This window comes from Rutidosis leptorrhynchoides, chromosome 10, assembly GCF_046630445.1.
Source record: "Rutidosis leptorrhynchoides isolate AG116_Rl617_1_P2 chromosome 10, CSIRO_AGI_Rlap_v1, whole genome shotgun sequence".
Classification (NCBI taxonomy): domain Eukaryota; kingdom Viridiplantae; phylum Streptophyta; class Magnoliopsida; order Asterales; family Asteraceae; genus Rutidosis; species Rutidosis leptorrhynchoides.
This window is the reverse complement of record NC_092342.1, coordinates 307,293,855-307,313,090: the sequence shown is the minus strand read 5'-3', so window position 1 is coordinate 307,313,090 and position 19,236 is coordinate 307,293,855.

Below are 19,236 nucleotides of genomic sequence, written 5' to 3'. Positions count from 1 at the left end.
TAAATATAATATAATATATAATTAATTATATTAATTATATATATATTATATATATATATATTATAAAACCGTCGGCAGAGAAACTCCAAGGGTGTGAGCTGTAAATACATTCTCCGCGACTCGCGGAGTTTGAAGAGGATTTTTGCCGCGAGTCGCGGAGCCCCAAAAATCAACTCTGGCTATAAAGCAAACCGAATTCTGATCATTTTTCATATTCTATTTCTCTCATCTCTCTATCTATACGATATATATATATATAATTTATATTTTAATTTTAATTTTAATTATAATTCTAATAATAAGGGTATGTTAGCGAATGTTGTAAGGGTGTAAGTCGAAATTCTGTCCGTGTAACGCTACGCTATTTTTAATCATTGTAAGTTATGTTCAACCTTTTTATATTAATGTCTCGTAGCTAAGTTATTATTATGCTTATTTAAAACGAAGTAATCATGATGTTGGGCTAATTACTAAAATTGGGTAATTGGGCTTTGTACCATAATTGGGGTTTGGACAAAAGAACGACACTTGTGGAAATTAGACTATGGGCTATTAATGGGCTTTATATTTGTTTAACTAAATGAAAGTTTGTTAATGTTAATATAAAGATTTACAATTGGGCGTCCCTATAAATTACCATATACACTCAATCGGACACGATGGGCGGGGTATTTATATGTACGAATAATCGTTCATTTAACCGGACACGGGAATGAATTAATAGCCACTAGAATAATTAAAACAGGGGTGAAATTACATTCAAGGGTAATTGGTGTAATTGTTAACAAAGTAGTAAAACCTTGGTTTACACGCAGTCGATAACCTGGTGTATTCATTAAACAAAGTATTAAAACCTTGTTACAATTCGAATCCCCAATTAGTTGGAAGATTTAACTTCGGGTATAATAATAATCTGACGAGCACACTCGCACTTTATATTTATGACTGATGGACTGTTATGGACAAAAACCAGACGGACATATTAAATAATCCAGGACAAAGGACAATTAACCCATGGGCATAAAACTAAAATCAACACGTCAAACATCATGATTACGGAAGTTTAAATAAGCATAATTCTTTTATTTCATATTTAATTTCCTTTATTTTATATTTAATTGCACTTCTAATTATCGCACTTTTATTTATTGTTATTTAATCGCACTTTTAATTATCGTATTTTTTAATTATCGTAAGTTTATTTTATCGCACTTTTATTATTCGCAATTTCATTTATCGTTATTTACTTTACGCTTTAATTTAAGTCTTGTATTTATTTTATATTTTGCATTAGGTTTTAACTGCGACTAAAGTCTTAAAATCGACAAACCGGTCATTAAACGGTAAAAACCCCCCTTTATAATAATAATATTACTTATATATATATATATATATATATTTGTATTTTTATAAAAGTAAACTAATATAGCGTTGAGCTTTGTTTAAAGATTTCCCTGTGGAACGAACCGGACTTACTAAAAACTACACTACTGTACGATTAGGTACACTGCCTATAAGTGTTGTAGCAAGGTTTAAGTATATCCATTCTATAAATAAATAAATATCTTGTGTAAAATTGTATCGTATTTAATAGTGTTTTCTGCTAAAATTAATAACTATTTTATATACACCTCGCATAACATCAACAACATTACACTTATTAGTTAACGTGGAATAATTAAAATTCTAAGGCCACTCCCTATCGTAACTAAACTATTCATCCTCTTAATCTTCCACATCAGCGCCACATCAACACCAATATCCTATAACTAACTCATAACTAAACACTCCCTATCATGGCTAAAACAATACTCCTCTTAATATACAACGTACAAGCAATAAAGCATCAAGTCCAACAATAAAAAGCTACTAGAACCCACAATTCCTATAACTAACCTAAACACTTCCATTAAATCCATGGTGAATGCGAGTAACTAACGCGGGTAACTAATCCGTGCCTATGGTTCATTACGGGTAACTACGGGTAATGAGCGGGTAATGACGGGTAATGGAACCATAGGGAGTGGTCTAATAGAATCAAAAAATTCTCCATTTCTCAATTTCACCATTGAGAAAATCACTCAATTTCTATAACGCCAAATAACCCAAACCAAAGCTGTACGATTACGAATAATCAGTTCTTTTTAATTGTTGATTTGGTTCCAATGATCAACCTAATTAATCCCATCGCTCCATGAATTGAGTTGAGGCATGTTTATATCAATCAATAACCTCATTTTCTGCCAAATTTGAACCGTAATATTACAAGTGAAGACAACATGATTAATAGATTTGATACCGTAATTATAACGTTTTTGACGCATATCCTTATGATCCGGGTGGCCTAATATTAATAAGTTAGCTACGATCAATTGGGCCGAAACAAGTAGATGAGCCAAAGTTAATAAATAAATATGGATAAGCTCTTCCTGTACGTGGGGAGCAAGCATTACAAATGGAATTGGAGTCTAATTCTAAGTTTAATTTGTTTCCTTATCTATTAATTTGTTACCTTATTTATCATCTATCTTTTTGTTAGGCTAGCCTTATATATAGCGTACAACACAATGAGTATTATTCATATTTTATTATTATTATTTTGAAGTGAATAAACAAGCTACAGCTGTTATTTCTATCTATTCGTTCTATTCCATAATTTGGATCTTTATTTCTGTTTGGCCACGATTCGTCTTTGCATTATTTGGTATCCAGAGCTCAGGTTTTGGCCAAACAATGTTTCGTGGAGGTTATCGAGGAGACTATTGCAGAATCGCCGATCGAGGTATCGATGGGGATAATCGTAGACTCGCCGAAAGAGGCAACGAAGACCCTCGAGACGCAGAAATTGAACGATTAATATAAGCGAATCGTCGAGTTGGAACTGAACCAACAACGATTCCCTGCACAGTACGATTCAGAACGAATCGATTCAGAAATCATCTATGATACGGATGGTAAGGATGGAGAATCCATCTATAGTACCGAACCCATCTATGATACTGATGGTGAGGAATTTTTTCCTTTTTTTGAAATTAAAGAAGAGAAAATTGTTGCTTATGGTGCGGCTGTCCAAGGTGCTATATTCACCGGTGAAAGCAACCAAAAGGGACAAGTTTTCTCAACCTATTTTGATAATCAACCTAATGTTTTTGTTCAAGTATTCGAAGGTCAGAACCACAAGAACCGTATTCCCAATGATAAGGGGAGGTTGAGAGACACTGAAAAGATGGTGCAAGAGCATGCAGAATTTGAAGACAAGGTCAAGGATAGGGAGTGTATTTTCTCAACCAATGCGTGTTCTGTTTTCTTAGACTCGAGGACGAGACTTTTCGAAGAAGGGGAGAATGATGCATATCCTTATGATCCGGGTGGCCTAATATTATTAATAAGTTAGCTACGATCAATTGGGCCGAAACAAGTAGAATGAGCCAAAGTTAATAAATAAATAAATAAATATGGATAAGCTCTTCCTGTACATGGAAAGCAAGCATTACAAATGGAATTGGAGTCTTCTTTTTTTTTTTTTTTTTTTTTTTTTTTTGAAAGGCAAGGTTAGTTGTTAGACTCGAACCTGGGTCACTCTCGAATCCATGAAACATGGATACCAATGAAGCAAGGCCTCATTGGCAATGAAACATGGAATTGGAGTCTAATTCTAAGTTTAATTTGTTTCCTTATCTATTAATTTGTTACCTTATCTATCATCTATCTTTTTGTTAGGCTAGCCTTATATATAGCGTACAACACAATGAGTATTATTCAGATTTTATTATTATTTTTTTGAAGTGAATAAACAAGCTACGGCTGTTATTTCTATCTATTCGTTCTATTCCATAATTTGGATCTTTATTTCTGTTTGGCCACGATTCGTCTTTGCATTAGTTTTTTTAACAACGAGATTAGAGTCATGGAGGGGACCATCAAAGAAGTTCACTACTCGATCGTATTCGTTCCACGTGTCAAGAATGTTCCATCGAACAACTGTTATAAAATATGCTTTACGAGTTTAGTCACCCTTTGAAATGGGTTGTAACGTGTATTTCCTATGGCGCTTGATACATGAGAGATTACATCGTTAAATTTTCAAGAATATAATCTATAAAATAGTGGTAACGTATATGTTAAAAAAATTTAGAAAAGCGCGTGAGTGTGTGTTTAAACTTTAAAAAGAGAATCAAACACTTGAAGGAAGAACCAAAGCAACAATCAACTTTCGGCGAGGCAAAACACCGCCTTGTTTCGTGTGTCTCACCGTAATTTATCAATTCTTCGTCGATTACTACCAAAAAATTAGAGCATGCTTTCAACTTTTACTCAAATTTATGAGGGATAAATAACTATAGACATAAATTTAAGTATGAAAATGTATGTTATAATAATATGAAAGTTAATACTTTGAAATAAATAATTATATAACATTCTTTTTTTTTAAGTCACTCAATTTTTTTTCGGCAAAAAAAGGGAAAAACTTTTATAAAAAGAAAGGAGATTCATCCAAAGAATGATAACTCCTTTAACTTACAATAACAATAACCGAGCATAACTATAACAAAACCTATCCAAAGCTCGAAACCAAAACAACGATGAAATCCCTAAGAAACTAAACAAGAAATACACGAAAAAGATGAGAACCAATCTATCTGAGTACCGGGAGATTAAGAATCATCTAAAGCCGACATAAAAGTCCGCCATAACACAAAACAAGGACGCTCAAGCGTCTTTGATGAAATCGCCGAAAGCCTCCATCTCCTCATTACGAGTCAATCTCTTTTTCCTATCTAATTTCCTCATTACGCTCGGCTACTTAACTTGGACCGATTCGATTGGGGGATCACCGGAATTAACAACGTTACCAATTTGGACACCCTCCATATTATCCATCATATTGCAAAAAGCCACTAAGGAACCGACCTTATCAACACTGCTAGATACAGAGGCAATATGCTTTTTACCGATAGACTTGTCAAATTTAGACGACACCGAACCAAAACGAGAAGGGCCCTTAATCAAACTGAGGTTCGGATCATTCGTGCCCACAAAAATAGAATTCGATGGGTTTAAAGGGGAAGCAGAATCCGGCCCAATAGTGCCATCAGTCCCCAAAATTGTCCTCTCCTCAAAAACACGAACGTCAATAACAGAAACACCTTGAATCAACACATTACCAGTACCACCACCAACACCTGAGACAGGATCGACGGTGACAGAATCAACATCAAGGATATCAACGGAATCGAAAATCGATAAAGGATTGCCAACCAAGATGTCCTTGTAAAGAGGTCTAGGGCTCGATTGCGCCGCATGGGATGTAATCATTTCAACAAAATTGTTGGCAGGTAAAGGCTCATAAATAAAACCTAAACCATCACATACTCCTTTGCACCCCGATCCACATTCGCAAAACATAGATCTCGGAGGGCCAACAATCACCTTCGGATTGTTTTCAACAGTATCATTCAAAGAAGTAATAGCAGCAGCATCGATAGAATCAGACTGATCAGTTTGTAATGTTCCACGCGCCGCTTGAACCTTAAGCTTAACCGAATGGTAATGATAGTGGTGAGGGCCAACGATGGTTTCACTAGGTGGCACCTCTGACCTGGATTCGTTCAAGTTCAACCCATTAACGCCGCACTGGTTCAAATTTCTGTATCTCATATTCTAACCAAATCGCCCGATTCGATTTGGCTAGAAGCTCGGAAGGGAAACAATAATGCAAAAAACGATCCACAAAGTTGACATCAAGAATTTCGTTAACACGAACGGCGAAGCAATCGGAGTTCACATTATTATCAATCACTTTTTCCACATTCAAAATCAAAGATGGGCTGCTAACCTCAATAAACATGAAGGCGTCACCAAGCTGAAAGCAATCTGAAGTTGCTTTAGCAACATGTAAAACCTTGCCAAACTTACTAGCAATTTCCGTTAAATTCTCTAACGAGAAGAACTAGATGGTATACTAGAAATACCAATCCATGTATATCTAAAGAAAGCAGAAGAATGAGGAAAAAAGTGTTTAATAACACGCAAATCATCCTTACTAGGGTAATCAGACAAAAGTTTGTCCACTTGACCGGAATCCGAGCAAACCACGATGAACGCGAATTCACCCAAACGACAAACTTCGTTGACAAAAACACCTCGACGGTTAAGGCACGTAACAAGTTTATCATTAGAAAAAGGTCGATCGTAAACCAGCAACACACTCAATTTCAATCGATTGAGAAGCTTGAAATTAGGGTTTAAAGACAACCTCAACACCGAAGGATGAGAACCAGGAGACGGTCCAGATCTTGGACCAAACTTAAAGGACTTTTTAGACCAACCAACAAAAATCTTCTTGCCAAAGAGGATAGTTTCGTTGAGCGCATTAACCGCAGCAGCAGCAGATGAATTAGATTCAAAATTAACGAAAGTGTAACGACGCTCGGGCCAAGACTTAACCTCGATGATGGGTCCAAATCTACCAAAAGCATCTTTGATTGTTGATTTGTCGAAACCTAGGGTTAATCTCCCAATGAAAATAGTGGTCTCCGATGAACCATTAATCGCCGGAGGACCACTGAGCTCGATATACCTGGTGGAGGAACAGCAGGAGAACTATGAACATTGTCGAAGTTGAAATAGTCGGCGAGGGTGATGGGTGGGTGAGTTGGATGATCAGTTGAGTGAGGTGAGGGATCCGGACGGTTGGCAGGAAAATTGGAATTATTGGTGCTATTAGGCGGAGTGTGGTTACAGAATTCAAAATTTGAGATGGGAATTTGGGGGTGACCGTTAATGGGGCTTGGGGTGAGTTCCATGAGAGAGATTGAGTTTGTGATTTTAATAATTCCTTATTAATGCTGCTGATAGTAGTGATTTTATGTAAGACCCGATTATTTTTAGTGTACATAAGTGTAATTAAGATACTTAAAGCGGGGTTTTGTTGTACATATTCAAAAAGGAAACAGATTCTGATCTGGGGGATCTGCGCACCGCGCAGGTATATGGCGCGCCACGCCATTTGCGGTGACAGCTCACCCTTCTCTTTTTAAATTAGATATTTTGAGGGCTTTTTGGTAATTACACATGGGGGCCTGAATTAAAGGCCCTAGATCAATCTTGGAGCCTCATTTACTCCATTTCCATCTACTTCAACCTTATCACTTAAATTCTAGAAAGAGAGTAAGATCCTAGTGTGAGAAAACTCATTTTGGAGAAGAAGAAGAAGGAATCTTGCTTAAGCTCAAGTTATAAATTTGTTCATCTACTTCCTAGCTACATTTTGAGTGTAGTGGTATGCTTTAATCTTAATTTCCTTGTTTAATTTGATTAAGGGTTAGGGTTTGGGGTAGATGATGAACTTAAAACCCATTTGTGGGTGAATTGGGTGTTTTAGGTGAAATTGGGTCATGTAGACTCAAAGATGACTAACTAGGGTTTTCAAAGTGATAGGTTGATGTTTATGAACTTAAATTAGTTAGTAAATTACTAGCACACCTATATATATATGTAAGTAGGCGTTGTGTGGGTTAGTGGATGACCCGAAATTGGTGTGTTGACCTTAAATTGGTCAAACGGGTCAAAATGGACCTAGGTTAGTTAATGTTTGTGATTAATGCATAAACCTTGTGTTGAAATGTGTTTTTAAACCTATCTTAGCTAATGTTAGGGTTTCGGTGGGAGTTGACCCAATTTTAGGGTTAAGTGTCCAAATGGGTCAAAATGACCTACTAATGGTGAGTGTTGTGAGTTTGACCAACTTGAACGAATGATTGATTATATATACTTTGTAATAGGTGCGTTATCTTGAAGTTTCAAGCTTGGTTTATTGATTTACCGAAGGCGTAAGGTGAGTGGAATAATTATATGCGTAGATATATAATGTGTTTATTTGTGTAGCGTGAGATGTGAAGTGTCGATGTGCTAAGACACCACGTTCACGTAACGAGTGAAGTGTCGATGTGTTAAGACGCCACTCGGGAGTGAAGCATCGACGTGCTAAGATGCCACTATAATAGATTAACGGGTGAAGTGCCGATGTGTTAAGGCGCCACTCGAGGTGAAGTATCGACGTGTTAAGATGCCACCTCAAGTAATGATGAGTGAAGTGTCGAAGTGTTAAGACACCACTCGGGGTAAAGTGTCAACGTGTTAAGACGCCACCCAGGGTGAAGTATCGACGTGTTAAGATGCCACCCGTGGGGTTAGTGTACGAAGTATTAAGTGCACTAATGGTTGTTGTGAACTCTAACGGTCTTTAAACACCGTTCCCTCGTTCAATTGGTTAACCATGGTTATTGTGTTGTAGTGTAAGCATATTATATTTGTTCAAGTTAAATATGCTATTGTTATGCTAGCTTGGTTATTGGAGGTTATAGCTTGTATTTATGACGATAAGCTAATTGTGTTTGTTAGCATGTATACGGTATGCGTGTAAGTGTTTGCAAGTAGATATATTATATATGTATGTGTATAATTATTGCATTCACTAAGCTTTGCTTACCCTCTTGTTGTTTACCTTTTTATAGGCTCAGGTATGGACAAAGGTAAGGGCGTTTATTTGGAATAGAGATCACGTCGTGTTAGGGGACCGTTTTGGAGATATTAGCTTTTGGGGTTTGACCGAGACTTGGGTAGTTTAACCCCAAACACCATGCTCGTAGGGTCGTTTGGTATTTAAACTTTTGCGGTCGAAACTCTCGTTATGTATTAAACTCGTAAAACGGCCGATGTGGGCCCCGCTTTGTAAAACTTATTTTATGTTTGAAAAGTGTTAGTTGTACATATTTGAATATGTTGTTAAAAGCGTTTTGTCTAATTATGTCGGGAAGTGGCCAATCTTTTTCACGTTTCAAGACTTTTTGGACAGACCAGATAGGCGCGCCGCGCGGGGTACTTGCGCGCCGCGCCAGTAGCTGAACAAACAAATTTTTTTTTTTTTGATATTTTTCGCGGGTTCGATGGTGGTTTGGTTTGGGTTGTTACAAGTGGTATCAGAGCATGGTCTAAGGGATTTAGGTGACTTGAGATAGGCGCCTAGACTTAGACTTTTTGTGTGCGCGTTATGCGGGACTTGTAGGACTTTGGGTCGGATCGGGTTTTGGTTAGTGCATAGGTTTATGTGAACTAATCATGCGTTATTGTTTTGTGTGGTATTTGAAATCGTCAAGCGAGATAGACGTGGTACTAGTGAGTTAACGCGGTGTGCTCGCGTAACAATGATTAGCTACCATTGTTACGGGTTCAAATCGTGTCAAACAAGCGATGTACGACGATTGTTGAGCGAGATGGAGTAGTGTGGTGTATATGTATATACATATGTGTTAAGTCCTTTCGTTTCATTGCTTAATTTACTTAGTTTTATAGAATGAAGATGAGAAATGGACACGACACCAATGATGGAAGTACGAGTGAGGACGTTGAGTTCACGGCCGAAGTTGAGGCCATCTTTAAACGTCAAAAGGCGGAGTTCCTCGAGGATGTTAAGAAAATGTTTCTAGATACGATTGACGAACAACTAGTCAATGTGGTAAAGGAGCAAGTTAAGGCCGTTCTTCAAGAGGATAATGTGGGGAGACGGGACTTCTTCTATAAGAATTTCAAGGACTCTCAACCTCCTACCTTTGAAGGTGAATGAGACCCTCTTAAAAGTGCCCGATGGATCTCCGATATGGAGGGAGCTTTCCGTACTTGTGAGTACCCTCTCGATAAGAAGACAAGGTACGGGTCTAGCATGTTAAGGGGCGATGCTAAGTTATGGTGGGAAGCGAAAATCCGAATTTATGGCGAAGAATAATGTATGGAATTCACGTGGGATGAATTCAAAGTGGAGTTTTTCAATGAATACCGAACTTCGGCCGATCTTACACGGCTTAAGGACGAGTTGCGCTCCTTGAGGCAAGGGTCAATGGATTTGAACACTCTCAAATCCGTGTTTTTGTCCAAGACCCAATTTGAAAGGACCCGTCCTAATCCATCTGGACGAAGTCTTCAACAGTTGGTCCCATTGCGAGGTTCTGACCTCTATATGCCATGAACGACTCCATGTAATATGAGCAAATGCACAGCGGAAGATTTCTTTCGTACTTGAGAATAAACATGCTTTAAAGTGTCAACCAAAAGGTTGGTGAGTTCATAAGTTTATCATAAAATAATAAAATTCATCATTTTGATAGACCACGAGATTTAAATGCTGCATGGTACAAATGGGCCCGAATCCTATACCCACCTGTAATGTACATACGATATCTTTTAAATACAGTACACCTTCATTTTTTTTTATCTTAGTAACCGTACACATATCTCGTGCACAAAAATAACATACACATAACCTGTATATAAAATCATTCTCTCGATACATAACATTCACTTTTCATTTCTTTCATAGCTTGGCTTGGTAACCGACCTTAACATATAATGCGCATAATAATATCCCCAAAATAGAACATCTCGTCTGTATAATAATCATATAAAGTTCGAAGTACTAAACACCACGCCCACTAGCCCTTCCGTCTAGTGAACATTCTGGGTGGGGGTGTTAAACCCGGTAGCTACCTTTAGGATTCGCGTCAATTAGGCATGCACTAATTCTCAAAATTAGTGATGTTCCCTAATTCTTAGGTTACCAAGCAATAATAATCAGGGGAAAAATATTCATATCAATTGTGGCAATTATCACGTCCACATAATTCATTAGTGGCAATTATCACGTCCACATAAAACATTCGAGGAATGTTTTGCTTGTGTCTATCTCGTCAAACATTTATAAAAGCATTTCATGTATTCGCAGTTCAAAATGTATTTCAAAAGCATTTAATAAAGCAGTTGTAAAAGTAGCGCATGTATTCTCAGTCCCAAAAATGTAAAGAGTAAAATAGAATCAAATGAAACTCACCTAATGTATTTTGTAGTAAAAATACATAGAACGACATTGAACAAGTATAGGGTTGGCCTCGGATTCACGAACCTATATCATTTATGTATATATTAACACTCGTATTGTAATCGAACAATTTATATCATTTTTATATTAATAACCTATATGTTTTCGTATATTCATTTTATATATTTAAAATAAATAAAAATATAAATTTTGTTATGTTATGTGTATCAAATATATTTTTGTATATATTTATATTACAATAATACTAAAATAATATTAGTAATGATAAAAATAATAATAATGATAATAGAGTTAAAATTTATACTTTTAGTATTAATAATAAGACGGTAACTTTAGTAAAAAATGATACTTTTAATTAAAATGTTAATTTTAATAATAGTGAACACTAATAATAATAACTATAAAAATAATAATTTTACTAATAATAATAATGATAGTAATTGTAATTTTTTTTTAATAATAATAATACTTGTAACATTAACAATTAACAATAATAATAATAATAATAATAATAATAATAATAATAATAATAATAATAATAATAATAATAATAATAATAATAATAATAATAATAATAATAATAATAATAATAATAATAATAATAATAATAATAACAACAACAACAATAACAATAATAATAATAATAATAAGGAAATAATAAAAATATAATAGCTACCTCAAGTGTAAGCCTTTCTAAATATATTTGTCGCATACAGGACTTGAACCCGCGACCCCTCGTTTAAACCAAACACTCCCTAACCACTCCTCCATTCCCGTTTTCCTGATTTAGATTAACCATAAACTATATATATAACCCGTTACCTATGTCTCAGTCCAACCATTGAAATAGAATTCGGCCCAACAGTCTAATATAGGACTCGGCCCAAGCAAAATAAAACAGCCCAATCTCATTTGTAGCCCAAGATAACCATTAGTTCAATCCATTAATAGTTTAACTGAGTCAATTTGTAATAAAAGGGTGTAGGGTTCTGTAGTTTGACCCGAAGCAAAAACAACAAACGCAATCTTCATGATTCATATAATTTTCACAATCCTTCATCATCATTATTCTACCCTTACTTAATCAAATCGCCATTCTATATCATCATCACTGCTTCTTCAAAAATTACGAATGAAGTGACAAAGAATTATGAATATGAAAATGAATATCAAGATCAATATCAAAACCATTGTTCTCATCAATTGTCATCATCATTCTATTCCTAGTATAAACATCATCTTCATAATCGAGCATCTTCTTCTCAACATCTCTTACATTAACATCATCATATCTAACACATCAACATCTCTATACCGTGGCTCATGAAGGAAAAAGAAAGAAGAAAAAAAATAATAATAAATAAATAATAAAGGTGTGTATCAAACGTTTAGCCCGGTTACTATCGATCATATAATTTATTATTACGGTTCCTTATTGCAACTCTTCGTTAGAGAATAAAGTGGAAAGTGGGTATATCCTACTTGGTAATGTCGGCCAGAAAAGAAAACATAATACTCGAACAAAACAGAAAGTCCAAGCAAGTTATTTAGGTATCGCCATCAAGGAAAAAAAATACAACATGCATCCATCTCCACTATCTTATTAAACATTCCAAGTGGGTTCATATGATTAGGTTTTGGTCGGCTAACCTCCCCACTAATAAAAAGTGTCGGCCCATATTTGAATTACCTCCCACTTGAAACCAAATTGTGATATTTATATAATCAAAACATCAAATTGGCCAACACTTTATTCTGCGTACTTAAACTATCATGTTTCATTATCTTCTTCATTTCGTTTCATCAATGTTTTTATTTACCGAGTAGAATTGTAGAAACCAGAGAAAATAGCAGTTTAGCATCAAATATTCGATGGGGTTATGGTGGTTCTTTACGACTGAACAACAAAACATTGGTAACGGGTTGGGTTTCAATGGATTCGAGATGAAACAGAAATCGTATACAACAGTCACAATATGTAGCAGAAGGTGAGATGGATTTGGTGGGTTTCGAATTAAAACAGAAAAGTTTCGAGCAATAGTAGCGTTAATGGATGACTTTGTTTTGAGTAGTTTACGTGGGTTGTTTGCACGAAGGTTTATCACAGAAAACATAAACATAAGTTGCAGCAGAGGTGTTGAGTCTCGATCAATCCAAATGGGTTTGATAGTGAAGGTTATTAGTTGTAGGCTGTGTTTGATAAAAAAAAAAATACACCGAAACACGCAGGTGGAGGTTCCTAGTGGATATTACGAATAAGAAATAAGAACGCGAAGTAACGATGGGTCTCATGGTGATTGAAATAGAATAGAGATAGAATCAGAGAGAGATAGAAGAGAAGTGGTGGTTGGTTTGAAGGAGGATACGGTGGTTGTAATTTTCTCAATCAGAGGAAAAGAAGGACAGAAAAAAATATATAAAACAATAAAGATCGAATCTGCTTACGCCTAATTTGTACAATGATAAAGATATGAAAAAATAATTTGAAGACATATAGTACCAATCTAGTACAGTTGATTGGTATGCTTACTGAATCCATATATATGTAGAATCTGTATTAATAATTAGATAAATATGTTAATAATAAATTTATTACTAATAATAATAATAATAATAATATTAATAATAATAATAATAATAATAATAATAATAATAATAATTATATAACAATAATAATAATAATAATATAAACATCTATGATAATAATAATAATAATAATCAGTATTAAGAATGATTTAATTAATAATATTAGAGATAAATTGTATTATTTTTGTGATAATATTAATAATGATTGTAATAATAATGGTAATTATTTTTATAGAAGTAATAATATTGATAATAACAATAATATTACTCATGATGGCTAATAATATTTAAATTACAACTAAATAACAATTTTAATCATTCTTAAAACAAGTTTACGGCCCATGTAGTTTTTAATGATTTTCTAATATACTTTCAAATTACAATACCTATAGTTATATCAAGTTTTATTACATAGTTGAATACACTATTTATATTTTTAAACTATTAACTTTAATATCATTATACAAGTAATGTCCATGTGTATATACATATATTAAAATACAAATTTCATTACTTAATATGTTATTGTATACATCAGTTTATTAATATTTTTGTATATTTAATTATTTATACTTTCTTATTTATATATACTTATCTGTTTACAAATAATAGTTCGTGAATCGTCGGAAATGGTCAAAGGTATAAATGAATCCATGTATTTAATTCAAAATTCTGATAATCAACTTTACAGAATTTGCTTATCGTGTCGAAACCATATAAAGATTAAGTTTAGATTTGGTCGGAAATTACCGGGTCGTCACAGTACCTACCCGTTAAAGAAATTTCGTCCCGAAATTTGAGTGAGGTCGTCATAACTATCAATAAAAATGTTTTTCTGACGAATATGAGCTGATAACCAGAGTTTTATAACTGTTGAGTAATATGGATAAGATAATTCGATTATTCGAAGGGTACGGGTGAAGATATCACAAAATAGTGAAATGAGAAAGACAAGTTTCATCATAACTTTTGACTAGTCATGGTTGAATTCCGGAATTCAAGGGATTTAAAAGAAAATCTTGGAAATCTATAAGATCTGATTCTTCGGGATTTATGAAAATTAAGATCTCTTTAATTAAATGCGATCATCTGTCTCGATTGCTTTGTCTGGTATCTCCACTATAAATGAACTTCTTCCGTTCCATTACTTCTCACCATTCCCATTTTCTATACTTTAATTCATACTTCCATATCATTAGTCAATATGCTTCATCCAGTTTTAATTCTGAATATATTCCTGACTTTCATATCGATCATTCTCCTTTTTCATCTACCACCTGAGGAATCTGTTTACTTCTATTATGCTCTTGAGTTTATAGTGTTTTTAGTTCTCCCTAGTCTTTATATTACTATACGCATTGATTTACATGGTTTGTAATTTCTGTGTTTGTGATCGAATTTATATTTCTTGTTATGTTTCGGAGCTCCATGCTCTTGTTTTTTTCTTTCCAACTTCAAGTCAAGCGAATAATGGTCCAGAACTCGTAGATATAGAGTTTCGAATGATTATAACATTCTAAGCATGAAGGAACATATTCTCACGATTTGATTGATTAAATTACCAGAATCACTGAGAATGGAACTATCAAGAATATATTTTCTTGATATGTTCAGAAGTTAAGCAGAATGAAAGAGTTATGTAACATGGCACATGATGACGTTATGATCTGTGAATCATCATGTTCCAATAGAAACTCAGCATGACTTACTGTAATATAATCACGTTGGCCAAGCGCCATTATATTATACTAACTCATGCTTCAATTCCCAACACTTCTTCACAATTCATTCGTAGTTTATACCTAGATTTTACAGAAGTTTCCAATATAATGAAATACAGAAAACACGAAGAGATAGATAATTTCGGACAAGAATATTTATGAAAATATCCTCAGAAATATCGAAGATATTTATGATGATATTTTGGAATTTCTAAGTTCGAAGGTTGATGAAGAAAAATTTTCTGCAAGATTTTAACATGACTTCGGATCAATATTTTCTCTAAAGATTTCATCGGACATTGAATTATTTGGATTCTTTGAAGGCAAGTTTAGTCCTTGTGATTTGTCCACGGTTTTCTTCATAGTTTCGCATAATCTGCTTTTCGGTACTAAATTTTCTATTGAGCATTTCCAACACTCCTTTCTTTATCATCAAGCCTTTGGCCGTTTAGACCATCTATCATTTTTCTGTTTCATCTGCATTCAATGCTACGATATCTGAATCATCGGTTATCAATCCGAGGTGGTTTCAGGAGAATTGTGTTTTTAGATGATTAAACGCTGATGGTAATATGGTGGAATATGAAAGGTTCTCCGGTAACAATAAAAGAGCACGCATATATATCAAAGTTATAATAAGGTTGTTTTGAACGAAAAGTCGAAGTTGACTTGCTGGAGCTGTGACAAAATTTGCTACTTTAAAAAAGAACTGCAAAGTTATTTTGGGTAATAATAACACTAAAGGAATTAGCACAGCTACTTGTAAAACGCTTACTCAGTTTCTGAGAGTTTTCATATGCATAACTACATGCATCAATCTTTTCTTCCGTAGATGAAGTGCGGTTGGTTCATCCTCTCATTTGAGGTGTTTTCAAGAATCATGAAAGGTTTGAACGCAGATTGTAATCGTCAAGATACAAATGAGGTTTAAAATGAAATCAAGTGGCAACTTGAAGAAATGTTTAGTTTCATATGTTATAAACAATATTTTTATTCATTTTAATTGTCCAATGTTATTAGTCCACAGTCGATAGTCCACAATTAACAGTCCAATAATTCATATATAGTTTAATTTATAATATTCGAATTAATTAATACGTATCGTGACCCGTGTACATGTCTCAGACTCGATCACAACTCAAACTATATATATTATTGTAGAATTAACCTCAACACTGTATAGTGAACTCGATTATTACAGCATATAGAGTGTCTATGGTTATTCCAAATAATATATATAGATGCGTCGATATGATATGTCAAAACCTTGTATACGTGTCCCGATATTTAAAGTGTGTAAAATAAATAACAGAAATTAAATGACGATAAATAAAATTGCGATAAATAAACTGCGATAAATAAAATGTAATAAGGAATTAACAGTTAGCTAGGAACAGTTAACTAGGATTTTGTTAGCGTGGTTTCTTAACAGAATTTCTGATAGTTAATTTGTTTGTTTCTAACAAATTTTATTTTGTCAAATGTTTTTCTTCATTATGCCACTTGTTGGATTCTGATAAATCAAAATCCAAATATGAAATTGGATGAATATGGTTATTCTGTGGTGAACAGATTTGTATATCGGTGGATATAAGTAGGATAGTAAACGACTGTTGAATCAACTTCGAAGAATGCACATTGTAACTTATTAATGTGAAATCTGAATATTCCTCGGGTATTACCTACCCGTTAAATATTTTCACAATTAACACTTTGTGCGAAAGAATTTTTAATTACAATCTTTATGAAAACATATATACATATATATTTTCTTGAGATCTAATCATGGATTCATTGAGTTAATATAATATTAAACTCATTTGGTTTACCGTTATAACTAGAATACCTAATCTCTAAAACATTTAGAGATTACTTAATCGCCATGAAGAACGAAGATAATTGATGTAGAATGATACGTAGAACGATGATTATACTCGAGGTACAGAATGAGATGTTGAGGCATGGATTGTTGATGGTACTGGTGATGTTACTGATGGTACTTTTGGTGCCGGTGATGTTGCTGAAGCTGGTACATTTTGCATCATATTCTCCAAATTTATTTTTCGAGCGCGAAGTTTGTTGACTTCTTCTATTATTCCGGGGTGATTGTCGGTTGGAACGAGCGGATGAATAAGGTTTAGAATTGTGGGTAGAATATAATCGTGTCAAGCTACTCTGGAAATGAGAGAGAAAATAGTATTACGAACAGGTTCGCCGGTAAGTGCTTCAAGTTCTTCACCAAGAGGTGAATTCGGTTGGTGGAAAGGATCACCTTCTTCGCATCTCCATTGATTCAGTCGACTACGAATCCATCAGATGAATTGAGGATGGATGAATGGTTGATTCATTCTGGTGACGCTGCTTTCGGAGCTTAGGTGAAACTCCATATCGAAATAGCTGTCGGAATCCGAGGGATTCGAACTGGTTGAGGGATCCATCTCGTACGATCAGATGGAGGATTTTCGATAAGAAATAGATTATATGACGTAGATTAGTACCCTGTAATACATAATTTACATATGCATATATAATACTAAAATCCCGTACGTTACAGAGGAATCTACAAAAGCTGTCAGACAAAGGTAACAATAACAGATACGCTAAGATATGAATTTATCTATACACTGTCTATGCAATAGAGGTAGTAAGACGTGTCTAGACTTTAAGGATGATAAGCAGGTAATTTCCTAAGGATGATAAGCAGATGATTTTCGACACAAAATGATAAGCAAAACTTTTGACATGCAGACACGGTCGAAGTCCAGACCCACTAATGCATCTAAACACCTATCAGTTAGACACACTAACGCAAGACCTAGTTCGCTAAGACCACCGCTCTGATACTAACTGAAAGGACCCGTCCTAATCCATCTGGACGAAGTCATCAAAAGTTGGTCCCATTGCGAGGTTCTGACCTCTATATGCCATGAACGACTCCATGTAATATGAGTAAATGCACAGCGGAAGATTTCTTTCGTACCTGAGAATAAACATGCTTTAAAGTGTCAACCAAAAGGTTGGTGAGTTCATAAGTTTATCATAAAACAATAAAATTCATCATTTTGATAGACCACAAGATTTAAATGCTGCATGGTACAAATGGGCCCGAATTCTATACCCACCTATAATGTACATGAGATATCTTTTAAATACAGTACACCTTTCTCGTGTACGAAACCATTTTTTTTTTCTTAGTAACCGTACACATATCTCGTGCACAAAAATAACATACACATAACCTGTGTATAAAATCATTCTCTCGATACATAACATTCACTTTTCATTTCTTTCATAGCTTGGCTTGGTAACCGACCTTAACATATAATGCGCATAATAATATCCCCAAAACAAAACATCTCGTCTGTATAATAATCATATAAAGTTCGAAGTACTAAACACTACGCCCACTAGCCCTTCCGTCTAGCGAACATTCTGGGTGTGGGTGTTAAACCCGGTAGCTACCGTTAGGATTCGCGTCAATTAGGCATGCACTAATTTTCAAAATTAGCGATGTTCCCTAATTCTTAGGTTACCAAGCAATAATAATCAGGGGAAAAATATTCATATCAATTGTGGCAATTATCACGTCCACATAATTCATTGGTGGCAATTATCACGTCCACATAATTCATTCGAGGAATGTTTTGCTTGTGTCTATCTCGTCAAATATTTATAAAAGTATTTCATGTATTCGCAGTTCAAAATGTATTTCAAAAGCATTTAATAAAGCAGTTGTAACAGTAGCGCATGTATTCTCAGTCCCAAAAATGTAAAGAGTAAAAGGAAATTAAATGAAACTCACCTAATGTATTTTGTAGTAAAAATACATAGAACGACATTGAACAAGTATAGGGTTGGCCTCGAATTCACGAACCTATATCATTTATGTATATATTAACACTCATATTGTAATCGAACAATTTATATCATTTTTATATTAATAACCTATATGTTTTCGTATATTCATTTTATATATTTAAAATAAATAAAAATATAAATTTTGTTATGTTATGTGTATCAAATATATTTTGGTATATA